Source organism: Typopeltis vanoorti, chromosome 1, assembly GCF_054136105.1.
Source record: "Typopeltis vanoorti isolate ZY-2024b chromosome 1, IOZ_Tvanoo_1.0, whole genome shotgun sequence".
Taxonomy (NCBI): Eukaryota; Metazoa; Arthropoda; class Arachnida; order Uropygi; family Thelyphonidae; genus Typopeltis; species Typopeltis vanoorti.
The window spans coordinates 135856939-135875876 of record NC_143549.1 but is presented as its reverse complement, the minus strand read 5'-3'; the positions used below and the strand labels follow the sequence as shown (position 1 = coordinate 135875876).

Sequence of the window (18938 nt, the reverse complement as noted above, 5' to 3'; positions counted from 1 at the left end):
CGCTTACGTAGAAGGATATAAAACTTCTTTCCTTGAGGGTCCTACAGGGCACACTGGTGGCATGGCATTGCCACCAGAGAATGACTACAATGATAACTAGAACAGGCATAGAGTAAAACACTTTGTAAAGGCTTAGGCCTATATCAAGTCTGGATGTGATATAAGGGTAGTACTGTCCATAACCAGTGGTGTACTTCAGTGTTCAGTCCTGGGCCATTATTGTTCAATCTATACATTAATGAAATCAAGCAGGATCTATAATCAGATTTGCAATTGTTTGCTGATGCTACTAATATTCAGCAATTACAAAACGATTTGAATAGACTGGAAATCTGAGCAAACGAAAATGGCTGTCAGTTTAATGTTAGTAAGTGTAAAGTTATGCATTTTGACGTGATTAGAGTTCCAGCAGCATATTATATTAGATAATGCTACAAGAAACTGAAGAGGCAAGGGATCTTCGTGTATTGGTGGATAAGAATTTAAAGTTCAAAGGTCACATAGCAAAAGTTGCAAATACAACTAAGAGGATAATTGCTATGTTGAAGCGAACCTTGACATATAAGGATAAGGAAGTAATTTTGCCTCTTTATAAGGCTTTGATAAGACCACACCTCGATTACTGTGCACAGATTTGGTTCCCAGGTTCCAAGGGGATAAAGAAGCTGTGGAAAGGGTGCAAAGAAGAGTTACAAAGATTATATCTGGATTATGGGATTTAAATTATGAGGACAGATTGCGAGTATGTGGATTGCAGACTCTGGTTAACAGGAGAAAGAGGGGTGATATGATAGAGGTCTATAAACTTTTGAATGGGTGTTATAGAATTTCAAATGATGAAATCTTTCGTTATATGGAAGGCAGGGAGAGAGCACGGGGGGGGGGGGGGGGCATGTATGGAAGTTAAGGTTGTTCTCAGTCAAGAAAGGGGTAAGAGCTAGGTTTTTCTCCCAGAGAGTGAGTGGAATAATTTGCCCTTAGGGGTAGTGAGTGTGTAAAAATATTTATGTAGCTATAACAAGTCTAAATATTTTTACATAAGGTTTACCATGGTCGAGTCCAGTAAGACCTGTAACTTGTAAATAGTTGTATGTTATATATAAATAATCCCAATGGGAATTTGTATGTGCTCTATGCCAAATAAGGGAATATTCTAGAAGGTATAGTATTAAGGCAATACCTTGCCAATAGTAAAGCAGTATATTTTTAGATTTTTGTAAAGATGTCAAACTTTGTGCGTGTTCTACATGGGAAGCTCAAGGTCAGTGCTAGGTGGACCGACAAAAGCTTCAAACGAATGTCCGCTGCCAGAACGAATAGGATTTACGGAGTGTAGGAGAAAAACAAAGGAAGGGTCTGTCAAAGAAAAGGATCAAGGCATTTCGGCCAAATGTTCGGGGTTCACATATCTCCGCACAAGGATTCGGAAGTGACCGAATAAAAGGCGTAGGCGAAAAGATCGCATCATCGGTTCAAGAAATTTTTGTCAAGGATCCAGAGGTCGTAATCGCGAAGTTGCCAGAAATTGTCCGTCAGATGTATGCCATCGGGAACGCGACTTCAAGGGAAAGTATGCTAGAGATCTGAAATAAAGATGACGAGGAGCCGATCCGCCAGGCAAAACTGATAGTCGATGACGAATTGACGAGTCTTCGCCGGGAGCTGTTGTCAGAGGGAAGAAATTGCTCCATTGATCCAAAGCGCATGCAAGCATTCCACAAGCCGATAATCTTCGCCCGAAGTGCGGCAGGACAGAGTATCCTAGAAACATCAGTAGACCCATTGCCGGCGTAAAGAGGGATTGAAAAACCTGACATGGAAGAAAAAGGGAAAGGAAGTCCAGCCAAGTACACAGAGGGTTGCAGCTATAAAGTGAGTTGACCCGTTTGTTAAATTTCCTTGAGCTTTTAAGAGAACACTTATTAATGGATTGTAAGTAGAGGCTGATCTAAATGAGCATATTTAGAAGTTAAGAGTTTATAAAGTAATTAAGTGTCAGGAATTTGTAGGTTGAAATAAGTCATAGTGTAACTATTTGCTGAATTGGTGAAACTTGCCTATAGAATATTCCCAGCATAAAAAGGAAAGAGCAATCGAGTGTAAAAGATATTGTTTATGTGTTCAATGAGTAAGATTTAATAATTCAGTAACAAGTACCATTGCTCAGTATAAATGACTTATGTTGCATTAAGAAATTTAGTTAAATATGTGACATGATTTGCGTGAGATAATACAGGAACTTAATTAGTCTATTTATGCAGATTTAAATTGTGATGTTTCCTTTTATTATTGAAAATGCAGTGTAAAAATGTGTCTTATGTGAATTAAAATTTTGTTGTTTAAATATTAATAGAGTGTTGCCTGATAATTTAATTCTTTGATGCACTGTTCTAAAAAACAACCAAGCTTGTGAGCGGGGAAGATAGATAATTAATATGAGATTTAGATAAAGAATAGCCACGACTGTATGTAAGAGTAAGGAATGATATCTACCGAAAGTAGTAATATTTAATGCCATAAAAGGATTTCCTGAGGCGCAGTCACTAATTCAAATAAATATCTAGAGATCCTTGGTATAATAAAATAGGAATACTGGAGGTAAAGATAAGGAATAGGAGGATATAAGTTTAAAGTTAATAGAGTTGTATAAGGGACAGAGACAAGTTAAAGACTTGGGTATTGATGAAGAGATATAAGATATAATATATAGAAGAGAGATATAGAAATAAGATATATATAAGATATATTTAGGATATTAAAGAGATATAATATAGAAAAAAAAAAGGATAAAGGAAACCAAAATAGATTAAAAACCAAATCAATTTACAAGTGCATCTAGTGTAAATGAATTTAAGGGAAGGTATGATAGCTGGGTTGGGTAATTTACAGCCTCCCTCAATGAGTCCTTGACTCCCTGGAGGTCTCAGATGATAATGATAATAATAATAATAATAATGTGTTGATATCTTATCTGTTTTTATTGTCAAATTCTTGTCTAGAACTTCCTTCTCATACACCTCTTTCTCTTCATCAAATGTAGTGGTAGCACTGTATACCATGTTACATATATGACACATCTTAGCAAAGTAAGCACTCACTATTTGAACGGCCTCATCCGCTTCTGATGCAAGGGAATCAGCTGAATTCAGAAAAGTTATTCTTCCACATTCTCCTGAGTTTGTTATATGTTCCAGCTTTGTAGTTCAGCATGTACCCTATCCTAATTGAAAACATCCATACACTAGTTACTTCCTAGTGTCAGTACGGCAAGTAGTCCAATTCTAGTTGGTGATTACTGTCACCAACTAGAAGTAAAACAGTTACCTTAAATGACACAACTTCTGACAATGGGGAAAAGAAAGGAAAAAAAAAATACTATTTGTCCTTGAGTTCTTTCTTTTATATGCTACTTGAGAAAGTTGCTCTCAACAGCTCTGGGCAGTTTAACATTTCCGTTTAATCAGTTTAACATTTCCAATATTTCAACTCTGTCAAAGAGACATCTTCAGGAGTACAATATTAATTGGAACAAGCGACACACAGTGAAGTGAAACTCGGCAGACTAAAGTCTAGAGCCTAGCTAAGAACAGCACTGTTCTTAGCTAGGCTCTAGTGATAGTTTAAACAGCACTGTCTATGGGTGCCAATAGGAAGACTAGGTAACTTAAAATACCTAAGAATTATCATTCCCCTTATTTTGAGGAGTTTAACACACACACACACACACACACACCCTTATTTAAATTAGGCTGTGACTGCAGATTCTAAAAGTTTCCCATATTTGAATTTGCTGTGATGAGGTGTATTCTTTTTTTTCCCCATTTGATTGTGTAGATGTGCCTGATGCATAGTCTGCAAGACCTAACTCGATGACTGTGGATGTAATTTTTATGTTGCTCCAAAAATATTGGCTGATCATTTGTATACTATTGTAAACAAGGACCCCCCCCCCCCCCCCCAACACACACACATAATGGTAAATGAGATAGGTCTTTAGGAGAACAGATATGGGCAGCTAGTTTCCAGTGAGGATTGAAAGCAGTGCAGAGACTACTTTTTTAAAATTCTTGCTGTTCTGATGTATACTCGACACAGAGGGAATACTGTTTGCAATACCATTATCTGAATGTTGAGGATTGGAGTAAAGATTGAATATTCTGTTAATTTTGTTGGAATTCTAGTCCAACTCTAAGATTAAAACAATAAAAGGATTGGAAGTTTTTTTCACTTGGTTAGACTATAATAAATTTGGTTTAATCCTTTATCCAATTTTTACACTTGAATAAACAGATTATTCAAAATAGTAACTTCTTAGCCTAAAATCACCAAAACACTCAAACTTTTCAGCCCCCCCCCCCCCGAATGCCAAACACACGGCAGATACACAGAATACATAAAATCCACAACCTAATAATCCTCTCTGACTCAAAGCAGGTACTATTAATAATCCCCCCCCCTCCCCTTATCAACCATCCAAACAATTAGCAAAATCTCTTATTCCTCATGATGGCAATACCTCTTCTTACATTAAAAATTCTACTCATTTTAAGGCTTCAACTAAAAACTTAATTTTAAGTAATTCTGATATCTTGTTCAATTTCACACAATTTCCCCTCTCTCTCTTCATCAATATCCCTTGACTAACACCTTAAGACTTTGGCCTAGATATCTTTCTCCTTCATCTCAACAGTTAATGTTCAAGAATCTGTTTTACTTTGGAAAAAAAAAAGATTAACAATAGTCTGGCTTTTCTAGACAACTTAATAATATGCCTTCCAAATGGTAATCTTCTTTTACAGTATACAGAAAACCTACTCGCAGAGATAGATATATTCACAAACTATCACCCTCCCAGTAGTATTAATACAGTTAATCTATTAGTTAATACTAATGCAGGTGATAAAGTTTGTGAACCTCTGTTCAATCTCTACTTCAATAAGACTTACAGCTGAACTTAAGCATATATCCACAATATCTTCTTCTTATCTAATGGCTACAATTCCAACTAACAAAATATTTAACCTTCCCCCCAATCTGCAACCTTCTCTACATTCTGCAGACATTACTGCCTTCTCAACTTCAGTGTCATCCAAGTTCTATCTACGTCCATTCAAGCCCACACTTTACTGCCTCTCACCTTTGATAATCCTAATTCCCATGCAAGACATCTCTTCTTAGACTGACTACATAATAATAATGGTAAATGCCTGCTGGATTTCTGTTCAGGACATAGATTAGTTATTACTAACACCATGTTCCAACATAAAAATGAATCAAGGTTGAGCAGCTTTTAGAGGTCAACCGTAGACTGAAATATATAAACATCATTGAAGAAAAAATGAAAGAATTTGAAAACAAGAACCAAACCTTAAAGATTCAATGGCAAATCCTGAAGAAAACACTGATTGATTCTGCCAGAGAAGCATGTGGTGAGGGTGTTTGTAAGGATAGAAAAATCATAACTTCATAGTGAACACAGGAAGTTAAAGAGATAGTCAAGGAAAAGAAGAAAGCATATAGAAAGTTCCTAGAAAGTGAGTTAGCTTGTAACTGATGTATCAATGGCAGAATCATATTAAAAATAAAAATATTAGAAAGGAACTTTCTAATATCTTCATTTTTATCTGCATCTCATTATAGTGTGTTAATCTAAGGTGGTATGGTCACTCAAATAGAACAGGTGAGGAAAAGTTAGCAAAACATGTCTGATGCCAAGATGGTAGGAAAGAGATCCAGAGAAAGACCAAGGTCTAGATGAATGATTGATTCGGTCAGAAGTGCCTTAGAAGCATGAAATGTTAGATATGATAACAATGGAGTGTTCACAAGTAATAGATTGATTTGGAGAAAAATTGTTGATAGCAGATTAAATAATAATGTAAACTTAATCTTGTAGTGCTGTCATAGTAACCTGAGCATCCCTTTGGTGTACATATCAGGTAATTGATGACGATGATAACATTACTTCTCACCAGTGAACTCCTCACATCATAGAAATCCCAAATACATGCTAGCTTAGAATGCAGTTCCCACATATGCAATGTTGTACATAAACTTCTCAATGTCAGATGTTGTGCACATTATAATAGGACCTTGTCCTTTGTAAGGTTACCATTGCATTAAATAGCCAAATGAAAATCTGTGAAGTGGATATAAAAGCTTCTATGTTAAAAATGGTAAACTAAAAGTTGCAGAATATAGTCCCAATTTTCTTGCTTTTTTATTTGCATATTGTTAACACATTTTGACCATGAATTTATATTTACACTTCAATATTAAGTGATGAGATTTCATTGATTAATTTCTAATCGACACAATGGCTTAAAATTTATTTCCTCAGAATCCATAAAACAACTGATGCAAAACAAAATAAAAAAATATACCTGTTTATTGTAAAAAATTATATACAAAATAATGAAAATTACTTGAGTTTATAACTCTGAGCAATATAAAACTTTAATAAATATAACTGGATCCAAACCCTTTAAAATGAATAAAGTCAATGTTTTTTACATCTCTTATTTGTAATCATTAAAATTTAGACCATTACTCACTGACTCAAGCTATCACTGAACTATTTTATATAAACAATAATTATAATTATACAAAAAATCAGTTTTTGTAAGAATGCGTAGTGAGTTAAAGATTTTCCATCAAAGTTCTTTTGTATGGCCTAACCAATAATTTTGTTCTTTAGTTATTAAAGCCCTGTTAATAAAAAATTTGTCCTTGTATATGTGCTTCTAATTTTATTGATTCAGGCTGTTATACTATAAATAATTACCATTTTTGAAGTTTTGAATTAAGTCTAAGTGTAAGAAATGATTTTTAAAAATCTAATATCAAATAAAGCACAATTTAATTCATTACCAATAACTATGATAGATGGAATTCATATGCAATATTACACAGCAACAGTAATAAAATTTGTAAATTTTTGTCAAGTCATGAAAAACTGTAACTGCTGTAATATTCTGCTATTCAACTGCACGCATAAAAACCAATTAAAAATTATTGGAATGGCAATCAAACAGCATTATGAGGTATTTGAGTTTCTAAATTTTCTTTTTATATCTAAATATATTATATGAAGAAATAATTACAGAATCTTTATTATTAGTTTGCCATGTTGTACCACCATTTTGTATTTTGGTTTAAGCCAATAAGAATACAATGAGATCTTTCTGAGCAATAAATACAAAATGTTATATTCAGGAAATGACAATCAAGGAAAAGAAGGAGTAGCCATAGTATTCAACACTAAATATGAGGCTAATCTTCTTGAATGGCAGGTAGTCTCAAGTAGAGTGATGTGGGCAAATATCAGAATGGGGAACTGGACAATGAGATTTTATTTGTGCTTATGGTCCCACAGAAGGTTCTAAGGTAAAAGTGGAGACATTTTTTGAGGCTTTAGAGAAAGCAACTGACACAATGAAAAAGGAAAAGTTGGTCCTTGTTGGGGATCTAAATAGCAGAGTAGGAAATGATTGTCAGACATACAAAAATATTTTGGGAAAATTTGGAGAAAAGAGCAAAGCTAATAATAATGGCAAATATCTGTTGGATTTCTGCTGAGGACATGGACTGGTTATTACTAACACCATGTTCCAACATAAAAATGTGCACAAATTCACATGGAGAGAAGAGGCAAGGAAAAAGAAAAGTCTCATTGACTATGTTATTGTTGATAGTGATGTTTTCTCCCTGGTGCAAGACACCAGAGTGTACAGAAGATCTGAAATTGGAAGTGACCACTATTTAGTCTGGAGCAGGATAAAATTGAATTTCATATTGAAAAGAATAACATGTAAGAAAGTTTTAAATCAAATAAAAGTTGAGCAACTCTCAGGTGTGAACTGTAGACTAAAATACACAAAGATTATTTGAAGAAAAAATGAAAGAGTTTGAAAACAGGAACCAAACTTTAGAGATTCAATGGCAAGCCTTAAAGAAAACCTTGATTGATTCAGCCAGAGAGGCATGTGGCGAGGTTGTCTGCAAGGATAGAAAAATTAGAACTCCATGGTGGACAGAGGAAGTTAAAGAGGCAGTGAAGGAAAAGAAGAAAGCATATCGAAAGTTCCTGGCAAATAAGTCAACTTGCGCTCTTAGAGAATACAGAGACAAATGTAAGAAAGCTAAACACTGTGTAAAACTAGCTAAACAAAACATCGTGAGGACTTTGGCAAGAACATAGAAAATAAATATCAAGAAGGTGGCAAAATATTCTGGAGGTTGTTGGAGAAGCTTAGAAATGGAGGAAAGAGTGCTGTAAAAGAAGTTAGAGATGAGAAAGGTGACATGAAAACGGGAAAAAAATATATCCTTGAAGTATGGAGTAATTACTTTGAAAAATTGCTAAATGAAACAAGCAGTGATAGCACAGTGGTAAAAAACACACAACAACAAACACTCCTGATGATTGGAGTAGAGTTCTCAAAGTACCCATGTATAAAAAGGAAAATAAAACTGAATGTGAGAAATAAAACTGAGTGTTCCTGGTAAGATTTATGCAAGTATACTTGAGAATTGGTTGAGAAGGATTGTGGAAGAAAAGCTTGGTGAAGGACAAGCTGGATTCAGGTCAAATAGAGGCTGTCAGGACCAGATCTTCACTTTATGACAAATAGCTCAGAAATCATGGGAATACAACAAAGATCTATATTTAAGTTTTGTTGATCTGGAAAAGGCATATAAGAAATATAGGAAAGGATGGCTTAATTGTGAGTGAGAGGAGGTATTTGAGGAAATAATTAACTTTGTAAATAAGGTGATATGATTTGATGGCATATCACCACATGTCTTACAGGAATGTTCCAGTGAGTTGGTAGTAGCTTTGGCATCCTGTTTAATAAAAGTCTTGTTACAGCACAAGTCCGAGTCATTGGAAAGACGTTAAAATTGTTCCATGTCACAAAGGTTGTTATGAAGTTATGGCTACAAATTACAGGCCAGGTCTGTATGAATGGGTAGGTAAGTGAACTGTCAGTTCAGTGTTGCAAAGTATTATGCATTGACCTTTGATAAGCAACAACTGGATGCAAGGTATATTCTTGGTGGGAAACTTGAAAGGAGTTAGCAGAAATGAGAGATCTGGGAATAGTGGTTGACAAGGAGCTGTAATTCAGGGTCCACATTGCACAATTTGTGAAGAAATAAAGAGGTTATGATGCCATTGTATAAGCCTTGATCAGGTCTCATATGGATTATTGTGCACTGATTTGGATATGTGACAGAGATATGTTGGAAAAGGTCCAAGAACAGATTAACAAAGGTGGTCAGTTGTTCTTTGGTATGTAGAGTATGAATACAGATTGAAAGAATATAAACGGCAAAGCCTCATGAACATAAGGGGTGAGTGGGATATGATTCGGATGTATAAGCTAGCATTTGTTTTCAGGTGGACATAGAAGAGGGAATAGAACAAAAAAGCCATCCCTGGAAACTATATAAGAAGAGTGTGCAGCAGAGGAGCAAAGAACATGTTCTTTATATAGAGTGTGGTTGGTGAGCAGAATGCATTTCCTGAGTGTGTTGTGAATGTTAACACACTGAATCGATTTAAGGCACAGTTGGATGAGCTTTGTATGTGATAGTGTGTACCTTCTACCTCTGACCCTAGGGATCAGATGTTAATAATAATAATAAATTGTTTACCTGCTCATAGATCTTTATTATTATACATTAGATTACCTGAAGCTAAAAAAAAACAAAACAAAGTTTATTACTGTATAACATGCAATTAATAATAATAATAATAATAATAATCATCAAATTCCTGCCATGTACCCTCAAGGGATGTACAGGATATGATAGTACAACATGAAAATTTATATCATTACTAACTTCCTATCTATAATTTTCCTCCAAATCAGTCTATTACTTGTCAAGACTCCAACATTATCAGACCTTATATTTCTATCGTCTAATGCACTTTGTACCGTATCAATTCACCGATATCTTGGTCTTCCTCTGGGTCGTTTTCCTGTCAACCTGGCAGAGAACACTTGTTTTGCTAATCTTTCCTTGCCCATTCTATTTAAGTGACCATACCACCTGAAATTAGCTCTGCTAACGCATTCCTGGATGCTGACAATGTCAAGTTCTTTCCTACTATCCTTATTTTTAATATGATATTGTCATTGATGCCATCTGTTCACGCCCCTAATCATTTTCGGGACTCTCATATCTGTGGTCTCTAGTCTTTGGTCAAGTGTTTTATTGCTATCATCTTTATTCAAACATGTTTTCGCTTATTCCAATGATTTTGGGCAAATAAAACTCAATCAGTGAAACCATCTCAACTTCCTTATATCTGATACTCCTGGCATTTGTAAATAAACACAGCAGTTCACTTTTAGGTCTATAACTAGTCCTACAATATCCTTAGTTTGTTAATTTATAATTTATAGGAAAATTTTTTCTCCTAGAAACTTGGATTTTTCATCTTGTGCACAGGCAAATTGTCCATGAGAATACATGCAAATTACTGGTAAATAATATCGCTGTTAAAAAATACCAAGTAATTTTAAACCTGGTTTTACTCCATTTCCCAAGTAAGCAAACAGACAAACAAGTCAACTTTGCGCCTGCAAGTGATGCAAGTCTAGCTGATCCTACAGGTAGTGCAAGACCAAGGCAACTCGTGGTAAAGGTGGCACAAGCTCTGATCACTAATCTTAATATTTACCCTTAATGCCAAAACATATTCCCAAGGAGGGGATGTATGCTGTTTTGTATTAAAGGCAAGGGGCCACTATCCAGACCGGTTTCGACCTTTATTGAGGTCTCATCAGTGGGAGCCAGGCTAGAAATACCAAGATTTAGTAATACAGAGCTTATAAGTATTTTACCAGAACAAGTTACCATAAGGTGTTTTAACCTTATTAAATAAAAATCTCTGGAGGAGATATAAATGTAGAAAGTATTTTACCTTGGGTATAATAAATGTTAAAAAATACCAAGTAATTTTAAACCTGGTTTTACTCTATTTCCCAAGTAAGCAAACAGACAAACAAGTCAACTTTGCGCCTGCAAGTGATGCAAGTCTAGCTGATCCTACATTTAACATTTATTATACCCAAGGTAAAATACTTTCTACATTTATATCTCCTCCAGAGATTTTTATTTAATAAGGTTAAAACACCTTATGGTAACTTGTTCTGGTAAAATACTTATAAGCTCTGTATTACTAAATCTTGGTATTTCTAGCCTGGCTCCCACTGATGAGACCTCAATAAAGGTCGAAACCGGTCTGGATAGTGGCCCTTGCCTTTAATACAAAACAGCATAGATCCCCTCCTTGGGAATGTGTTTTGGCATTAAGGGTAAATATTAAGATTAGTGATCAGAGCTTATGCCACCTTTACCACGAGTTGCCTTGGTCTTGCACTACCTGTAGGATCAGCTAGACTTGCATCACTTGCAGGAGCAAACTTGACTTGTTTGTCTGTTTGCTTACTTGGGAAATGGAGTAAAACCAGGTTTAAAATTACTTGGTATTTTTTAACATTTATTATACCCAAGGTAAAATACTTTCTACATTAATATCGCTGTTGTTTGAAGGCAATAGATGGCATTGATGGCAGTAGTGTCATCATCATCAAATTTCTGATATATACCCTCAAGGGGCGTACAGGATATGATAGCACTACATGAAAATTTTACATCATTACAAACTTCCTATCTACAATTTTCCTCAAAATCAGTCTGTTACATGTCAAGACTCCAATATTATCAGGTCTTATATTTCTGTCTTCTAAGGCACTTTTTACCGTATCAATCTACCTATATCTTGGTCTTCTTCTGGGCTTTTTCCTGCCAACCTGGCTGACAACACTTGTTATGCTAATGTTTCCTCTCCCATTCTGTTTAAGTGACCATACCACCTGAGATTAGCTCTGCTAATGCATTCCTGGATGCTGACAATGTCAAGTTCTTTCCTAATATCCTCGTTTTTAATATGATATTGGCATTGATGCCATCTGTTCATGCCTCTAATCTTTCTCAGGACTCTCATATCTGCAGTCTCTAGACTTTGGTCAAGTGTTTTACTTATGACCCAGCTCTCAGATCCATAAGTTAAAACTGGTTTGAACACTGTCTAATTTAGTATTCCAACTAATTTCTCTCTTATTTCATATGAATTTATTCATTTGACTTCCTACCATACCAGCTTTGCTGATTCTGTTGTCTATTTCCATATTTAATTTACCGTCTTCACTAAAAATTGTGCCTAAGTAGTTGAAATGTTTTATTTGTTCTATAGGTTCTCCATTCACAATGCAGTTGATATTTTCAATGTTTTTGCCTATTTTCATTGTCTTTGTCTTTTTAATGCTGACCTTCATACCATATCTATTACAACAGTTATTCAATTTAGCCAGGGAATCTTGCAGACTCGCAGCGGACTTATTTAGAACTATAACATCATCCGCATAATCCTTTCTTTCATGCTTACACAGTGATCAGAATACATTGTGGGAAATTATGGAGACAACTACCATGTTAGAGCAAAACTTTAGTTTAACATAAACCAAAATGAACACTCAACGTTTCGACCTTCATATCAAGGTCATCATCTGGAGCATACACATATATACAGAGAAACAAGCTGACGTACAATCTACATGGTTTGCTAAAGTTACTGACCAACCATTGCAACAATTATTGGCCTGACCTCTGGTGAAAAAAAAAAAAAACTTTTACTAGATCAAAGCCATCTTATTATTATCATCATCTATTAGGTTACAAAATTAAATTGGGCTGGAGAGCAACATGTTTATATATATATAAAAAAAAATAAATAAATAAAAAAGTGTGATTATACATATAAATTTCAACCAATTGGTATGGTATAGTTTCCAATAAAAGCTGAAAATTGCTTAGTCCTGAAGTATGCTAGATACTAAGTAGGCTGAATATGTGCCATTCAGATTATTGGAATTTTTATGCCACCATTATTGTTGAGATTAGGGTGGTTAATCAAAATTTCATATGCTTCTTTAAATTTTCTTTCATACTAGATTTTTGTATGATGTAAAGAGCTGGTACTTTTCCAATCAATTTGGCGTGGGGTTTTGAGAGCGTGATCTGAGAGGCCTGCTTCACCAAAATTGTTATATTTAATGTGTCTTTTGTGTTCTTTCTTTTTATGTATAGGAATTGTATGTCCAGTTTCACCAATATAAGGTAAGTTACAGGTGCAGTAGATGCAATAAACTCCAGAATGTGCCAATATGAGGAGAGGATCCTTAGAGGAGTTAAATATGTTTTTTAATTTTATAGGTGGTTTAAAAGTGGCATTGAGATTATAATGGTGCAGGATTCTATTGATTTTTTCTGATAACCCTTTAATGTATGAGATGGCTATGGTTTTTAATCTATATTTTTTTTGATGAAGTTTTATGAAGAACTTTATTAATAGTATATTTGTTATAGCCATTATTTATAAATGTGTTGCTAATAATCTTTAATTCTTGTTTAAGAGCTTGTTGATTAGAGCAAATTGTTATTGCTCTGTTTTTAAGAGTGTTAATGACTCCAAATTTTTGCGATGGGTGGTGATATAAGTTAGCAATACATATTGGCCAGTATGCGTCGGTTTGCAATAAACTGTGAAGGGTAGACTACCTGAGGGAAGAGGTGTGACCAGTGTATCCAGGAAAGGGGAGTGAGTTCTGATTTTCAATTTTGATAGCAAATTATATGCATTCATGTTGTTTGTTCAGGTGGCTGAGGAATGTGTTTCAAGTTTGTCAACCGTGTGACCAGATAACGAAAACATTGTCAACGTATCTAAGCCACAATGTAGGTTTTAGAGTAAAGGAAACAAGAGCACTTTGCTCAAAAGCTTCCATATAAAAGTTAGCAATTGGGGTGGGGGTGGGGGGGATGAGCCAATGGCAGTACCTTCATTTTGTAGGTAAAATTTATTTTGCCAAACGAAGTAACCGGAACATAACAGATGGACAAAGAAGGCCGTAATGTTGGGCAGAAATTTGTTCTGCAGGAGAAGAATTGTGTCACTGATTGGGACATTTGTGAAAAGGGCAGAAATGTCAAAACTAACTAATAAATCATCTTTGCCGAGTGTTATGTTTTTTTTCTTTTTTTTGTTTATAAAGCGTTGCATGTTCTTTATATAGGAGGGGGAATGACCTACCAACTCCTTGAGTGTTGACGCTAATTTCTTGGCTAGGTGATAATTAGGGCTGTTTATTCCTTCAACTATCGACCGAAGTGGAACGAATGTGTACTTTAGGAACACCATATATTCTGGGAGAATAAGGCGTAATGGATGCTCCAGATGATGACCTTGATATGAAGGTTGAAACGTCGAGTGTTCATTTTGATTTATATAAACTAAAGTTTTGCTCTAACACGGTGGTTGTCTCCATAATTTTCCACAATGTATCAATGTAAAGAGCTGACATTAACATCTCCAATTCTGATATCAGGTTTAATACCATTTTCCTTCATAATGTGATCCATATAGATAATGAATAATAGAGGAGATAATGTACATTCTGGTTTGACACCAGATTTAACATTAAACCACCTTCCTATACTTCAATTCTAACTGCTGACTTAAACTCAAATAAAGACTAAGTATTGCTTGATATAATGTCCCATTAACAGCATAGAACTGTAGCGTTTTGAATAGCTTCTCTCTTGGCACCTTGTCATATGCCTTTTCCAGATCCACAAAACATAAATACAGATCTTTGTTATATTCCCATGATTTCTCAACTATCTGTCATAAAGTGAAAATCTGATCCCAACAGCCTCTATTTGGCCTGAATACAGCTTGTTCTTCACCAAGCTTCTCTTACACAATCTTTCTCAACCAATTCTCAAGTATACTTGCATATATCTTACCAGGAACACTAAGTAGAGAAATATCTCCGTAATGCTCACATTCAGTTTTATTTTCCTTTTTATATATGGGTACTATGAGAGCTCTACTTCAATCATCTGGAATTCGTCTCTCTGTCCATGCCTACTGAACTATGCAGTGCAGCCACTGTAAGACTTTTATACCTCCATACTTGAGCATTTCTGGTCGAATATCATCTACTCCTGCTGCTTTTCCAGATTTCAGGCTTTTGATTTTTTCTGCTTCAAGTATGGATATGTATTCCTGACTGCATACCTGGTTAGTGTTTTTTACCACTGTGCTGTCATCACTGCTTTTTTCATTTAGCAATTTTTCGAAGTAATTACTCCATACTTCAAGGATATATTCCTATTTTCATGTCACCTTTCTCATCTCTAATTCCTTTTGTTACACACTTTCCTCCAATTCTGAGCTTCTTCAACAATCTCCAGAATATCTTGCCACCTTCTTGATATTTATTTTCAATGTTCTTGCCAAAGTCCTCCCATGACTTTTGCTTAGCCAGTTTTACATAGTTTAGTTTTCTTATATTTGTCTCTGTATTCTCTAAGAGCACAAGCTGACTTACTTGCCAGGAACTTTTGATATGCTTTCTTCTTTTCCTTCACTGCCTCTTTAACTTCCTGTCCACCATGGAGTTCTGATTTTTCTATCCTTGCAGATAACCTCACCACATACCTCTCTGGCTGAATCAATGAGGGTTTTCTTCAAGGCTTGCCACTGAATCACCAAGGTTTGGTTCCTGTTTTCAAACTCTTTCATTTTTTCTTGAATAATATTTGTGTATTTTAGTCTACAGTTCACATCGAGAGCTGCTAAACGTTTATTCTCTTTAAAATTTTCTTACATGTCCTTTTCGATATGAAATTCAATTTTATCCTGCTCAAGACTAAATAGTGGTCATTTCCATTTTCAAATCTTCTGTACACTTTGGTGTCCTGCACCAGAGTGTACAAGGAGAAAACATCACTATCAACAATAACATAGTCAATGAGACTTTTCTTATTTCTTGCCTCTTCTCTCAATATGAATTTGTGCACATTTTTATGTTGGAACATGGTGTTAGTAATAACCAGTCCATGTCCTAAGCAGAAATCCAAGAAGTATTTGCCATTATTATTAGCTTTGCTCTTTTCTCCAAATTTTACCAAAATATTTTTATATGTCTGCCTATCATTTGTTACTTTGCTATTTAGATCCCCAACAAGGACCAACTTTTCCTTTTTCATTGTGTCAGTTGCTTTCTCTAAAGCCTCAAAAAATTCCTCCACTTCTACCTTAGTAGAACTTTCCGTGAAAAAAGTCTCATTGTCCAGTTCCTCATTCTCATATTTGCCTACATCACTCTTCTTGAGACTGCCTGCCATTCAAGAAGATTAGCCTCGTATTTAGTGTTGAATACTATGGCAACTCCTTCTTTTCCTTGATTGTCATTGCCTGAAAATAACATTTTTTATTTATTGCTCAGAAAGATCTCACCAGTTTTTGCCTTTTTTTTGTTTCAGTCACCCTTATTATGCTGATCTGGTACTTATCCAATTCCTCAGCTAGCTCCATTTCTTCGCTATTCAGGCTTCTTATGTACCGATCTTGAACTCTGGTGATGTTGAGTTGGAGTGGGTTTTAGGATTTGTTCCAGTAGCTGACTTTTGGCTGTTTGCCCTGGTTCCCTGGTGAAAACAACGGGGACCTTGTTTAACCAGGTGATGCTGCAGCCGGCATGAAATTCTGTCATGTTGTACCATCATTTGAAATTTTGGTTTAAGACAATAAGAATACAATTTGGTCGGCTAAATCTCAAATTGCCAGTCCATCCTCGTCCATTCAGTATCCAGGTAAATACCTAACAGGGTGCACCACGCAAAGGTGAGGATTGGACATTAAGTCAGAAGCCCTGGTCAGTTCTCCACATTCCTTTAAAGGCTATGTGGAGGTCTCCTCTCAGTTATATAGCTCTGACCCTTAAGCACCCCAGTAATAGTGTCAATGTGCTATAATTGGAGAACTCAGTAATAGGGAAGATGTATGTAGCGGAGTAGATTAGACTCTCCTTAGATGAGCCCTTGGAGGCATTACCTTGTTATGATAGATTGGATCTCCCACAATGAGTCTGAAAACTCATTGTAGATCTCCCAAAATGAGTTTTCAGACTCCTTGGAGGTGCCCATATAACAATAATAAGGGAAAACAACAGTATTCTTAAGAAGACAAAAAAAAATTATTTTTTACATGGTCCAGAAACCCTGCTCCAGAGACCAAAGATGGAACTTTTTTTTCAGGCCACTTCAAACCTCCATTCAGCAGGATGATAGTCTCACACTGGGCAATGACATTCATCTTCCATCTAAAACAATCACAAACATCCATGCCCACAGCAGGATTCAAACCCACAGTCTGTTGGTTGGTGAGTGGGTGCACTAACCACTTTCTCCATGAGAGAAGAAATTAGTATTAGGTTGTGATATCAACTGCCTAATACTATGAACATTAGCAGTATACTTAGAAAGATTACTGGTGAGGAGAATGATCAAAAGTGTAGGGAGCGTGGTTAGAATTATATGATATGCTAGCAGGCATAAACATTTTGAATGAAATTGTTGGTAATATCAAATGACTTGGAATATGTACCTGTTCAATTAGTGCAGTTGGAAAAGCAATGCCAATTGGAATTGTAAACATTAAATCTCTACAGTATCTGATTTCACTATTAAGAAAGTAGAAAAGTAACATTTAACAAGGAAATCAAAAAGTCAGAATAGCTGATATCACTAGGAGAGCAATAAAGACAACATTCTAACATTGAGGCAAGAAAATTTTTAACCTGAGAAGCTACACAATAAGAAGAAACACTAAAAGTAGGACACTCTCTGACTTGGATTATACAGTAAATTATGCACAAATGCCACAAATGAAAAAAATCATTTAGAGTGAATAACTGGGAAAAGTGAGATGAGCAGTGACTACATAAACAGAGTTTTCGTTTAGAAAAATTAAGTGTGGTTAGCCAACCTCATTTTATTTTATTTATTTATTTATTTTATGTGAATCCTAGTCACAAAACGCTATAAATCTATAATATATTTGTATCTGTATAGGGGTGTGGTGATCTCACCACCTGTACAAATTGATATCGAAGGTTCAGGAAGTCTGTCTTTTTCCACATAAAATCAATTTCTCTTTACTTGACATTAGTAGCAGAACAATAGCACCAAAATTAAATTACACATGCTACCTAATTTGGAAGTCCTCTATAAAGTTATCATTAGGTTTGATGAAGTATATACAGTATCTATCAATGATCTGAACACTTTGGAAAGACAATTTACCATTCTGGTTAATGAAATACAATTACATGGAACTGTACTAGAAGTCAATTAATATGCAATGATTGTATAATTGAAAGGATGTTGTAAGGTTGGATGAGTTTGATTTGATATGTCATGAAAGTATTTAAAAAAAATAATAAATTAGCCAATGCCTTTTATTCTCTTATCAGGAGCAGGCGAGGCTTTTAAACCCTATTTAGTTTTTGGAGACTGAGTCAGATCAATCTCCACCAGGCAGAGAATCAGAGATAGCTGGCCCATGTCTAATTATAGGCAGCACAATGAAGAGACAGGCAAACATAGTGCTGCCATCTCTCGGTACCTCATCCTAACAAGATATGTTAAAGCTTGCAGAATGAGATGTTCATTTTAATACCCTACTATGCATAAGTATGCTATGTGATTTCAAAAATTATTCTGTTATTGTAAATTTACATGGAGCAACGGTAGTCTACTGTATCTATTAATTATACTCATTTAACGACCCATTGGTGATTAATACCACAAGGGCTTCACTTATTCTGAGGGATTTGTCAACACTTTGATCAGAATTGATGTTAGTTTACTTCTGGATGGTCTCTACTAGTGTAGTTATATGTCTGTTGGCATATCAACAACATGAAGTTGAAGAATTTGGTACAGATGATTTGATTGCTGCAAACATCAGTCTTGAAAAATCCTATTTTGAAATTCATAATAACACATTTTTT

General features: G+C 35.2%; 1 protein-coding gene across 1 annotated transcript in view; it reads right to left on the bottom strand.

The window, feature by feature from the left end:
* The window catches only part of LOC150110456 (dipeptidyl peptidase 9), a 441463-nt gene that overhangs the window by 37639 nt on the left and 384886 nt on the right, over nt 1-18938 (bottom strand). The gene's annotated exons all lie outside the window — the stretch shown is intronic.